This window comes from Dama dama, chromosome 33 (genome assembly GCF_033118175.1).
Source record: "Dama dama isolate Ldn47 chromosome 33, ASM3311817v1, whole genome shotgun sequence".
Taxonomy (NCBI): domain Eukaryota; kingdom Metazoa; phylum Chordata; class Mammalia; order Artiodactyla; family Cervidae; genus Dama; species Dama dama.
Genome location: NC_083713.1, coordinates 8,167,077 through 8,179,296, shown reverse-complemented (window position 1 = coordinate 8,179,296; position 12,220 = coordinate 8,167,077).

Sequence of the window (12,220 nt, the reverse complement as noted above, 5' to 3'; positions counted from 1 at the left end):
CGAATGACCTATTACCAAGAGAACCATCAGCATATTTCAACTGGTGGATGAGTTTCAAAACTTCCATTAAAATGTCAATTATTCACCAGTACATAACCACATAATGTTCATTCATGTAACACGATAAGGACTCTTTAATACTTCACAGAGAAACAAACGCATGCTATATTATTAAATAGTTAACCTTTCGACGATGCTTCCTTAACTCACTAGGCTGAAAGATGCATGCAAAGAAATGAACAGAAACCAGATTGATTGCAACTCTGATGCTAAAAATGCAAGAAGCGTCACAGGCAAATACAGTAAAGCAAACATGACGGCAAACATAGAAGTGAGATGAAGACTTAGAGAACATGGAGCTGGAAACAGAGCATATTTTTAACCACAGAAGCGAAATGAGCTATTCAAGGTTTACTAGAGAAACACTATAAGTTATTACTCAGGAGATACCATTCTATTACAATATCATGATTTATTAAAGCAGAGCATTCTGGTCAGCAAAGGGCCTTAAGAGTTGTCTGTTCTCAGCCAAAATTTGCTATAAGTTAGTTTCCCTTAATAGAAAACACGTTATACTTTAAAGTAGTAATTTCACTGATTAGGAAGTTACCATAATACCTATTTTAAACCTGAACAAATCTAACCACCTATTGGACATTAATGTAAAATCCTTACCTAGAACTTGATATAAAACTTCTCAGAATAAATCCATTAAAGCAGGCATCCCATGAAAATCTGTAAGGAAAGCTAGCATAATAGCAAGTGGAGTCTTCACATCTTATGAACCATAAAAGATACTTTGTACAAGAGTCTAGGAGAGACATTAACCATGCAAAAACTGATGAGATTTACCGTCTAAACTCCAAGCATCAACACCGAAAGGATATTGGGTCAAAAGACCATTAATTCTACGTTTAGAGGAGCATTTCTTCATGGAAGCATAATCTCATTTATGATTACACAGGTTATGTAGTGCATGATCCACCTACACAATGCTTCTAACTCTATAGCGATACACTAACTTTAACTTACTGCTATGCAGGAAAAACACCATTTAATGGGACACGAAGACAAAGCACAAACCAGACTAACGGGACACAGCATTGATATGACCAGAGCAAGGGGGAGGATGGGGGAGGGGAGATGGATGTGTGAACTACAGCCTCCGGTGGGGGGGATGGGAGGCTGGAGTCTGGATTGATGATGGCTAAACAGGCAACAGGATGAGTCAGGAAATCAAAACCAATGATGAAAGCAGACACGCCATCAGAAAACTGCACAAGGAGAAAATATTCAGAACTGTTCTTTTACAAATACTCGGAAAGAAATCAAGGATGAAACCACAGAGCAATCGTCCAAGAATTTTAAATATCAACTACTTAGACAATGATACAATTATAAAAGCAGTGTGTCAACAGACCACAAAATGGACCAGTTACCACTTCACATGCATCTAAAATGACCCACAGTTAATTTAATTCTATGCTAACAACGCAGCTCACAGGAAATGGGTGGTAACAGAAAAAAGGGATAATACAAGTGCAGTTTCAAGGCAGAGTGTTGTACACGTGATTCACGGGGTAAACAGCAGTGCACTCAGAAACCGAGGCTATACACGAAAGAAAGCCGGCACATGTGCTTTAGAGCCGCACACTCTGTCACCAGAAGCCCGAGGGCGTCATCCCGTGTTGAGACGCGGAAGAGTGAGGCAGCCCGACTTCTTCCCTGGGGCTCTGGGGCACCGGGCCTTTAACTGGTTTCATGCGCACAGCTGGCCTGAGGGAGCAGCCAGGCCCGTCAGCAAGCGGACCAGTTCAGAGTCGGTTTTCTTGCCCCGTATGCCCTGCACCCTGCAGCCATTCGTCCCCAATGGAACATGTGCTGCGCGGCTTTCACTCGCCATGAGGGCAGCCTATGGTTACTTTCACGAGGCTGTCTGCTCCCTGACCACAGAAACTGACCTGCCGCTGCCGTGCCCAGCAAGGGCCAGGCCCACCGCTCCAGAGGCAGTCTCTGGCTGAGTTCATGATGGCGTGCTAAGCCGGTGGTCCAAATATCAAGACGGATTGGTCCCTGTGCCATTAGGGAATGATTAAAGACCAGGCAGTTTTAAAAGTCTTAGACCTCTGAGCATAGCAATTGTACCTGATTTTCTTCTGGGGAGAACGAGAAAAAACAAAGAAAGAAAAACGGTGTGCTCGGGGAGGCATGCGGCAGGGAGGAGGCAGGCACATACCGGAGTCAGGACGCCCAGCTGGTCTCCCTGGAGCGCTGGGCTGTGCCGCCTCCTTCGGGGCGGGGAGCGCTCCCTGCTGGGCGGGCAGAAGCCGGCAAGTGAGGAGGCAGGATACAGGTTGAGGGAGCTCAGGGACTTAAAACGCCGAAGGCTGCCTAAGCGCGCCCCGCCCGCCCTGCTGTCAGTCTCCTCGGCCCGCTGCTCCGAGCTCTCCTTCTCCTCCTGGATCCACCTAAAAGAGAGCAAAACTCGTCAGCTGCCCTCGTCAGCACAGGACCGTGTCTGGACAACAAATTTGGGCTGGCATTCTGTGTCACGATGAGCAAATTCCGGGAACATCTGCTCATTTCACATCTCGGCTAAAAGGTTCGACTTTCCCTCTTTTGAATATTCTCAAACTTGGAATAACTTAGCACTGAGTCTTACAAACTGGCCCCTGGTCATTCACGTTTGATTTGACTTATTTACGCTAACATTCTGACGGGGCCTGGGTGGCGACTCTCTCCCTGTGAGGAGATACCTGAGGTTGACCACCTTCATCTTCCCTGCTCTCAAGGCAGAGAGGCACGTCAGGGTCTCAAGTCTTTTCCACTGGGAATCGGGAACTCTCTATAACCAACACAGCGATTCACGAACAAGCCGGAGTTTCTAAACAAAAGTCCCCAGACCAGATGAAGTGCTGAGGGGATTTTTCTTTTTTAATGGTTGTATGTGTAACAACGCATCACTTGATGAAGTTCTCCACCAGCTTTGTGCGAGTTTCTGGCTTCATGTCAATGTGACGCATTCACCTGGAATTCACGCTTCCTGCTCTTCTCCCCTAATGTGTAGTGGATGATTTTATATAGCAGTTTAAATACTCGATGATGCCTATAAAATGATTTCCAAAATAAAATACAGGATTCTGGCAGGTCATAACCTCTTCAGCTTCATTCTACCTATAAGTTCTGAAAGTTTTTCACTTGTGAGAGCAAGCTGAGGGACAGAATTTACCATTGATAAACAAGTCAACTTACTGCCTAAGGAAAATTCACTTTACCTGACAACTTGCTGTAAAACTAAACATATTCATATGGAACCGTTCCATATTTCCGGCGGGGACGGGGAAAGCCCGTCTTTCTGAGCTGGTCTGAGCTGACACAAGGCCAAGAAGCAGTCTGTCTCGGCATCAAAAGTGCAGGCGCCACCACCTGCGATGGCTGGCTGTGCCGTTCACCCCTGCCTTCCCCCCGAGCCCCGCATGCTCGGCACACAGGCACGGACGGGCACCTCGGCCTGGGCTGACGTGACGAGAACTATCTGAGCAGCAGCTCTGCCTGGTCCTGCGCACGGTCACCGGCCTGCGGCCGCTCTGGACACGGGCCCGGGACAGGGGCGTAGCTGTGCGCGTGTGGCCCAGGCAGGCCTCGGGGCCCCCGGACACCTGGCTGCACCCAGACCCAAGGCCCGCTGCTCACCACGAGGCGGGCCTTTGCGTTCTATCCCGATCTGTAAACTGTTACAACTGCCAAGACGGTGTCTAAAGAAAACATCTTAAATATACTGATGAGATGAGAAAAACTCAAACCCATGTCTTTGGACCACTGTCTTACAACAAGCCAATCTTCACACTGTATTAAGTTAAAAAGGACAATGCAGATCTGAGTGGGAATTTGCCAACCCCCAAACCCCTGCTTTTCTGTTCCAGGTGGCTTTGCACCGGAACACGGGAGTCTCCGATGGACACGGGAGGGTGAACCCACAGGGCTGGGGGGCACACGGGCCGCAGAGGACACCGCCTCGGCACCTCACCCACCTTGGGGCTCAGAGCTGAAGGGGAAACGCCAGAACACCGCCCCACAGAGTGCTGACACCAGCTGTGGACAGAACGCCCTGCCTCACTGAGCTCTCTCATCAAGGGCGATCTCAGAACTGAAAATCCTTGAAGCAGGCCTGAAGTCAATTCTCTCACTGTGGAACACTCAGAATTCTCGTAGGAGAAGAGAGCTCCTCAGAGAAGCCCAGGTTCTGGGGAGCTGAGTTCGGGTGCACCCACCGGATCTCTTCACTGATGGCGTCCAGCGGCTCCTGAAGCATCACAGGAAGAGTGTCGCCATCGGCCTGCCCACTGGGCGGCAGCTGACCGGCCGAGCTGAGGAGGGTGACCCCGTTGCCCTCGCCGACAGACACATCCTCGTCACTCTCGAAGGCCTGGGCCACGGTGGCCACCACGCGGGCCTGCTGCGCGGACTTCCAGTCCTGCTCCCTCTGGCTCTGCACCTGGGCACGAAAGACCACGGCTCGTCAGCGACATTCAGGACAGCTCTCGTCTGTCAGGAACCGAGCACAATTTGTATGGAAGCCCCAACTTTGGATAAACGGCCATGCTTATGAGACACGGCCATCTCTTAAGCGAGCAGTACTGAAGAAACGGGCAGCAGGAGAATCCAGTTCCTAGGTGGCCTGGTGACACTCAGGTCTCAGCGTGGACGGAAGGCAATCCTATGAGGTTATTCACAAGGGTGGGCTGACCGAGTCAGAGACAAAAACCCAAAATTAAAAACATACATCCATGCCTCCATCGGGCAGGCTGAAGGAAAATAAGAAGGAAAAACTCCTTCAGCTCCGCAGCCGCTGGGTCCACGTCAGCGGTCATCACTTGTACTAGCTCCCCGAGGAGTGCTGTCCTCACAGGTTCCCAGCCCTTCGTGCTCCAGGCTGGTCTGAACACGCACAGACAGGAGCAAGCTGGGCAGCGAGGGAACTGGAGGGCCAGCCCCCCGCGGCTGTCCTCTCGGGGCACACGCACTCGGGCTGTTCTGGGGGACAGCCCCTCGCACCACAAGGGCGGCTCTGCCATCAGAGACGCACGGGAGAGTGCCTGCTGGGGCCCGTGCCGCCCTCCCGATCTCACACCTCACACCCTTCTCTCTGCAAGTCTCCCCCCTGTCCGACTCTCAACCCAGGTCCTGCCTTCTCTCCCACACGTGACCTCAAAGCATCCGAGGGGCAGCCTCGAGGTGCTGGCTGCCGGCTCCCTGGCCGGGTGGTCACAGCCCACGCCCCCTGTCTTCCTCACGACCCCTCCCAAGGGCTGGGCCACCCCTTTCGCTGGCTGCAGGACCACCTGCCATCATCCCAGTTCCGCTCCAGCAAAGAAGCTGCCTATGGGTTCACCCCCATCCGCCCGGTCAGCACATCCTCTCGCTGCTCTCACCTTCAGATGGCACAACGGGAACCAGCAGACTCCTCCTCCAGGGCACCCTGCAGCGGCCACTGAGGGTGTCTGAAGGCTGCTTGGGAGAGGCATCTGCTGTCTGTATAGCGCATGATGCATCTAAATTATGCTTCTAACTGTATAGTGATACACTAACTCTAACTTACTGCTATGCGGGAAAATCACCATTTAATGAGACACGAAGACAAAGCATAAACCAGACGAACTGAACACAGCACTGATATGACCAGAGCAAGGGGGAGGATGGGGGAGGGGAGATGGATGTGTGAACTACAGTCTCCCGTGGGGGGATGGGAGGCTGGAGTCTGGATTGATGACGGCCAAACAGGCAACAGGATGAGTCAGGAAATCAAAGCCAATGATGACAACAGACACACCGTCCGAAAACTCCACAAGGAGAAGATATTCAGAACTGTTCTTTTACAAATACTCGGAAAGAAATCAAGCATGAAACCACAGAGCAATCTTCCAAGAATTTTAAATATCAACTACTTAGGCTATGGTACAAGTTATAAAAGCAGTGTGTCAAAATACCACAAAATGGACCAGTTACCACTTCACTTGCATCTAAAATGACCCACAGTTAATTTAACTTTATGCTAACCACGCAGCTCACAGGAAATGGCTGGTAACAGAAAAAAGGGATAATGCAAGTGCAGTTTCAAGGCAGAGTGTTGTACACGTGATTCACGGGGTAAACAGCAATGCACTCAGAAACCGAGGCTCCACACACAAGAAAGCCCGCACATGTGCTTTAGAGCGGCTCGCTCTGTCACCAGAAGCCCTAGGGCGTCATCTCTTTCTGAGACTCGGAAGAGTGAGGCAGCCCAACTTCTTCCCTGGGGCTCTGGGGCACCGGGTCTTTAACTGGTTCCACACGCACAGCCGGCCGGAGCGCGAGGCCAGGCCCATCAGCAAGCAGACCAGTTTAGATTCTTGGTTCTGTTGCCACCGCATGCCCTGCACCCTGCAGCCACGCGTCCCCGATGGAAAATGTGCTGCCTGGTTTTCACTCGCCATGAGGGCGGCCTATGGTTACTTTCATGACGCTGTCTGCTCCCTGACCACAGAAACTTCCCTGCCGCTACCGTGCCCAGCACAAGCCAGGCCCACCGCTCCAGAGGCAGGCTCTGGCTGAGTTCATGATGGCGTGCTAAGCCGGTGGTCCAAATATGAAGACTGATTGGTCCCTGTGCCATTATGGAATGATTAAAGACCAGGCAGCTTTAAAAGTCTTAGACCTCTGAGCATAGTAAATGCACCTGATTTTCTTCTGGGGAAAAAGAGAAAAAAGAAAGAAAGAAAAACAGTATGCTCGGGGAGGCATGCGGCAGGGAGGAGGCAGGCACATACCGGAGTCAGGACGTCCAGCCGATCTCCCTGGAGCTCCGGGCTGTGCTGCCTCCTTCGGGGCGGGGAGCGCTCCCTGCTGGGCGGGCAGAAGCCGGCAAGTGAGGAGGCAGGACACAGGTTGAGGGAGCTCAGGGACTTAAAACGCCGAAGGCTGCCTAAGCGCGCCCCGCCCGCCCTGCTGTCAGTCTCCTCGGCCCGCTGCTCCGAGCTCTCCTTCTCCTCCTGGATCCACCTAAAAGAGAGCAAAACTCGTCAGCTGCCCTCGTCAGCACAGGACCGTGTCTGGACAACAAATTTGGGCTGGCATTCTGTGTCACGATGAGCAAATTCCGGGAACATCTGCTCATTTCACATCTCGGCTAAAAGGTTCGACTTTAACTCTCTTGAATATTCACAAACTTGGAAAAACTTAGCACTGAGTCTCACAAACTGGCGCCTGGTAATTCACGTTTGATTTGACTTATTTACGCTAACATTCTGACGGGGCCTGGGTGGCGACTCTCTCCCTGTGAGGAGATACCTGAGGTTGACCACCTTCATCTTCCCTGCTCTCAAGGCAGAGGTGCACGTCAGGGCCTCAAGTCTTTGCTGTGGGAATCGCGAACTCTCTATAACCAACACAGCGATTCACGAACAAGCTGGAGTTTCTAAACAAAAGTCCCCACACCAGATGAAGTGCTGAGGGGAGTTTTCTTTTTTAATGGTTGAATATGTACAAACACATCACTTGGTGAAGTTCTCCACCAGCTTTGTGCGAGTTTCTGGCTTCATGTCAATGTGCCGCATTAACCTAGCATTCACGCTTCCTGCTCTTCTCCCCTAACGTGTAGTGGGTGATTTTATATAGCAGTTTAACTACTCGATGATGCCTATAAAATGATTTCCAAAATAAACTACAGGATTCTTGCAGGTCATAACCTCTTCAGCTTCATTCTACCTATAAGTCCTGAAAGTTTCTCACTTGTGAGAGCAAGCTGACGGACAGAATTTATCATTTATAAAACAAGTCAACTTACTGCCTAAGGAAAATTCACTTTACCTGACAACTTGCTGTAAAAATAAAAATATTCATGTGGAAAAAACCGTTTCACATTTCCTGTGGGGATGGGGAAAGCCCATCTTTCTGAGCTGGTCTGAGCTGACACAAGGCCAAGGAAGGAGTCTGTCTAGGCGTGAAAAGTGCAGGCGCCACCACCTGCGATGGCTGGCTGTGCCGTTCACCCCTGCCTTCCCCCCGAGCCCCGCGTGCTCGGCACACAGGCACGGACGGGCACCTCGGCCTGGGCTGACGTGACGAGAACTATCTGAGCAGCAGCTCTGCCTGGTCCTGCGCAAGGTCACCGGCCTGCGGCCGCTCTGGACACAGGCCCGGGACAGGGGCGTAGCTGTGCGCGTGTGGCCCAGGCAGGCCTCGGGGCCCCCGGACACCCGGCTGCACCCAGACCCAAGGCCCGCTGCTCACCACGAGGTGGGCCTTTGCGTTCTATCCCGTTCTGTAAACTGTTACAACTGCCAAGACGGTGTGGAAGAAAACATCTTAAATATACTGATGAGATGAGAATAACTCAAACCCATGTCTTTGGACCACTGTCTTACAACAAGCCAATCTTCACACTGTATTCAGTTAAAAAGGACAATGCAGATCTGAGTGGGAATTTGCCAACCCCCAAACCCCTGCTTTTCTGTTCCAGGTGGCTTTGCACCAGAACGTGGGAGTCTCCGATGGACACGGGAGGGTGAACCCTCAGGGTTGGGGGGCACACAGGCCGCAGAGGACACCGCCTCGGCACCTCACCCACCTTGGGGCTCAGAGCTGGGGGGGACACCCTACAACGCCCCCCAACAGAGTGCTGACACCAGCTGTGGACAGAACGCCCTGCCTCACTGAGCTCTCTCATCAAGGGCGATCTCAGAACTGAAAATCCTTGAAGCAGGCCTGAAGTCAGTTCTCTCACTATGGAACACTCAGACTTCTCGTACGAGAAGACAGCTCCTCAGAGAAGCCCAGGTTCTGGGGAGCTGAGTTCGGGTGCACCCACCGGATCTCTTCACTGATGGCGTCCAGCGGCTCCTGAAGCATCACAGGAAGAGTGTCGCCATCGGCCTGCCCACTGGGCGGCAGCTGACCGGCCGAGCTGAGGAGGGTGACCCAGTCGCCCTCGCCGTCAGACACATCCTCGTCACTCTCGAAGGCCTGGGCCACGGTGGCCACCACGCGGGCCTGCTGCGCGGACTCCCAGTCCTGCTCCCTCTGGCTCTGCACCTGGGCACGAGAGGACCACGGCTCATCAGCGACATTCAGGACAGGTCACGTCTATCAGGAACCGAACACAATTTGACATGGAAGCCTTGACATTGGAGAAACGGCCATGCTTATGAGACACGGCCATCTCTAAAGCGAGCAGTACTGAAGAAACGGGCAGCAGGAGAATCCAGTTCCTAGGTGGCCTGGTGACACTCAGGTCTCAGCGTGGACGGAAGGCAATCCTATGAGGTTATTCACAAGGGTGGGCTGACCGAGTCAGAGACAAAAACCCAAAATTAAAAACAGTCCATGCCTCCATCGGGCAGGCTGAAGGAAAATAAGAAGGAAAAAATCCTTCAGCTCCGCAGCCACTGGGTCCACCTCAGCGGTCATCACTTGTACTAGCTCCCCGAGGAGTGCCGTCCTCACAGGTTCCCAGCCCTCCGTGCTCCAGGCTGGTCTGAACACGCACAGACAGGAGCAAGCTGGGCAGCTAGGGGACTGGAGGGCCAGCCCCCCGCGGCTGTCCTCTCGGGGCACAGGCACTCGGGCTGTTCTGGGGGACAGCCCCTCGCACCACAAGGGCGGCTCTGCCATCAGAGACGCACGGGAGAGTGCCTGCTGGGGCCCGTGCCGCCCTCCCGATCTCACACCTCACACCCTTCTCTCTGCAAGTCTCCCCCCTGTCCGACTCTCAACCCAGGTCCTGCCTTCTCTCCCACACATGACCTCAAAGCAACCGCAGGGCAGCCTCGAGGTGCTGGCTGCCGACTACCTGGACCCTGTGGCCAAAGCCCTTGCCCCTGTCTTCCTCACGACCCCTCCCCAGGGCCTGGTCTCCCCCTTCGCTGGCTGCAGGACCACCTCACCTGCCATCATCACTGCTCCGCTCCAGCGAACCAGCTGCCTATGGGTTCACCCCTATCAGCCAGGTCAGCACATCCTCTCGCTTCTCTCACCTTCAGATGGCACAACGGGAACCAGCAGACTCCTCCTCCAGGGCACCCTGCAGCGCCCACTGGGGGTCTCTGAAGGCTCCTTGGGAGAGGCATCTGCTGTCCATATAGTGTATGATCCATCTACATTATGCCTGTAACTGCATAGTGATATACTAACTCTAACTTACTGCTATGCGGGAAAAACACCATTTAATGAGACACGAAGACAAAGCACAAACCAGACTAATGGGACACGGCACTGATATGACCAGAGCAAGTGGTGTGATGCTGGAGGGGAGATGGATGTGTGAACTACAGCCTCCGGTGGGGGGGATGGGAGGCTGCGGACTGGATTGATGACGGTTAAACAGACAACAGGATGAGTCAGGAAATCAAAACCAATGATGAAAGCAGACACACCGTCAGAAAACTCCACAAGGAAAAATATTCAGAACTGTTTTTTTACAAATACTCGGAAAGAAATCAAGGATGAAACCACAGAGCAATCGTCCAAGAATTTTAAAAATCAACTACTTAGACAATGATACAAATTATAAAAGCAGTGTGTCAAAAGACCACAAAATGGACCAGTTACCACTTCACATGCATCTAAAATGACCCACAGTTAATTTAATTCTATGCTAACCACGCAGCTCACAGGAAATGGGTGGTAACAGAAAAAAGGGATAATACAAGTGCAGTTTCAAGGAGAGTGTTATACACGTGATTCACGGGGTAAACAGCAATGCACTCAGAAACCTAGGCTACACAGGCAAGAAAGCAGGCACATGTGCTTTAGAGCTGCACGCTCTGTCACCAGAAGCCCTAGGTGGTCATCCTGTGTTGAGACGCGGAAGAGTGAGGCAGCCTGACTTCTTCCCTGGGGCCCTGGGGCACGGGGCCTTTAACTGGTTTCACACGCACAGCTGGCCTGAGCATGCGGCCAGGCCCATCAGCAAGCTGACCAGTTTAGAGTCATGGTTCTGTTGCCACCGCATGCCCTGCACGCTGCAGCCAGGTGTCCCAGATGGAACATGTGCTGCCTGGCTTTCACTCACCATGAGGGCTGCCTATGGTTACTTTCACGAGGCTGTCTGCTCCCTGACCACAGAAACTTTCCTGCCGCTGCCGTGCCCAGCACAGGCCAGGCCCACCGATCCAGAGGCAGGCTGTGGCTGAGTTCATGATGGCGTGCTACGCCGGTGGTCCAAATATGAAGCCTAATTGGTTCCTGTGCCATTATGGAATGATTAAAGGCCAGGCAGTTTTAAAAGTCTTAGACCTCTGAGCGGAGCAAAAGTAGCTGATTTTCCTCTGGGGAAAAACAGAAAAAACAAAGGAAGGAAAACACTGTGCTCGGGGAGGCATGCGGCAGGGAGGAGGCAGGCACATACCGGAGTCATGACGCCCAGCTGGTCTCCCTCGCCTGCCAGGCTGTGCCACCTCCCTCGGGGCACGGAGCGCTCCCTGCTGGGCGGGCAGGAGCCGGCAAGTGAGGAGGCAGGACACAGGTTGAGGGAGCTCAGGGACTTAAAACGCCGCAGGCTGCCTAAGCGCGACCCGCCTGCCCTGCTGTCAGCCTCCTCGGCCCGCTGCTCCGAGCTCTCCTTCTCCTCCTGGATCCACCTAAAAGAGAGCAAAACTCGTCAGCTGCCCTCGTCAGCACAGGACCGTGTCTGGACAACAAATTTGGGCTGGCATTCTGTGTCACGATGAGCAAATTCCGGGAACATCTGCTCATTTCACATCTCGGCTAAAAGGTTCGACTTTCCCTCTTTTGAATATTCTCAAACTTGGAATAACTTAGTACTGAGTCTTGCAAACTGGCCCCTGGTCATTCACGTTTGATTTGACTTATTTACGCTAACATTCTGACGGGGCCTGGGTGGCGACTCTCTCCCTGTGAGGAGATACCTGAGGTTGACCACCTTCATCTTCCCTGCTCTCAGGGCAGAGGTGCATGTCAGGGCCTCAAGTCTTTGCCACTGGGAATCGGGAACTCTCTACAACCAACACAGCGATTCACAAACAAGCTGGAGTTTCTAAACAAAAGTCCCCAGACCAGATGAAGTGCTGAGGGGATTTTTCTTTTATAAGTTTTTATGTGTAACCAACGCATCACTTGATGAAGTTCTCCACCAGCTTTGTGCGAGTTTCTGGATTCATGTCAAAGTGCCGCATTCACCTAGCATTCACGCTTCCTGCTCTTCTCCCCTAATGTGTAGTGGATG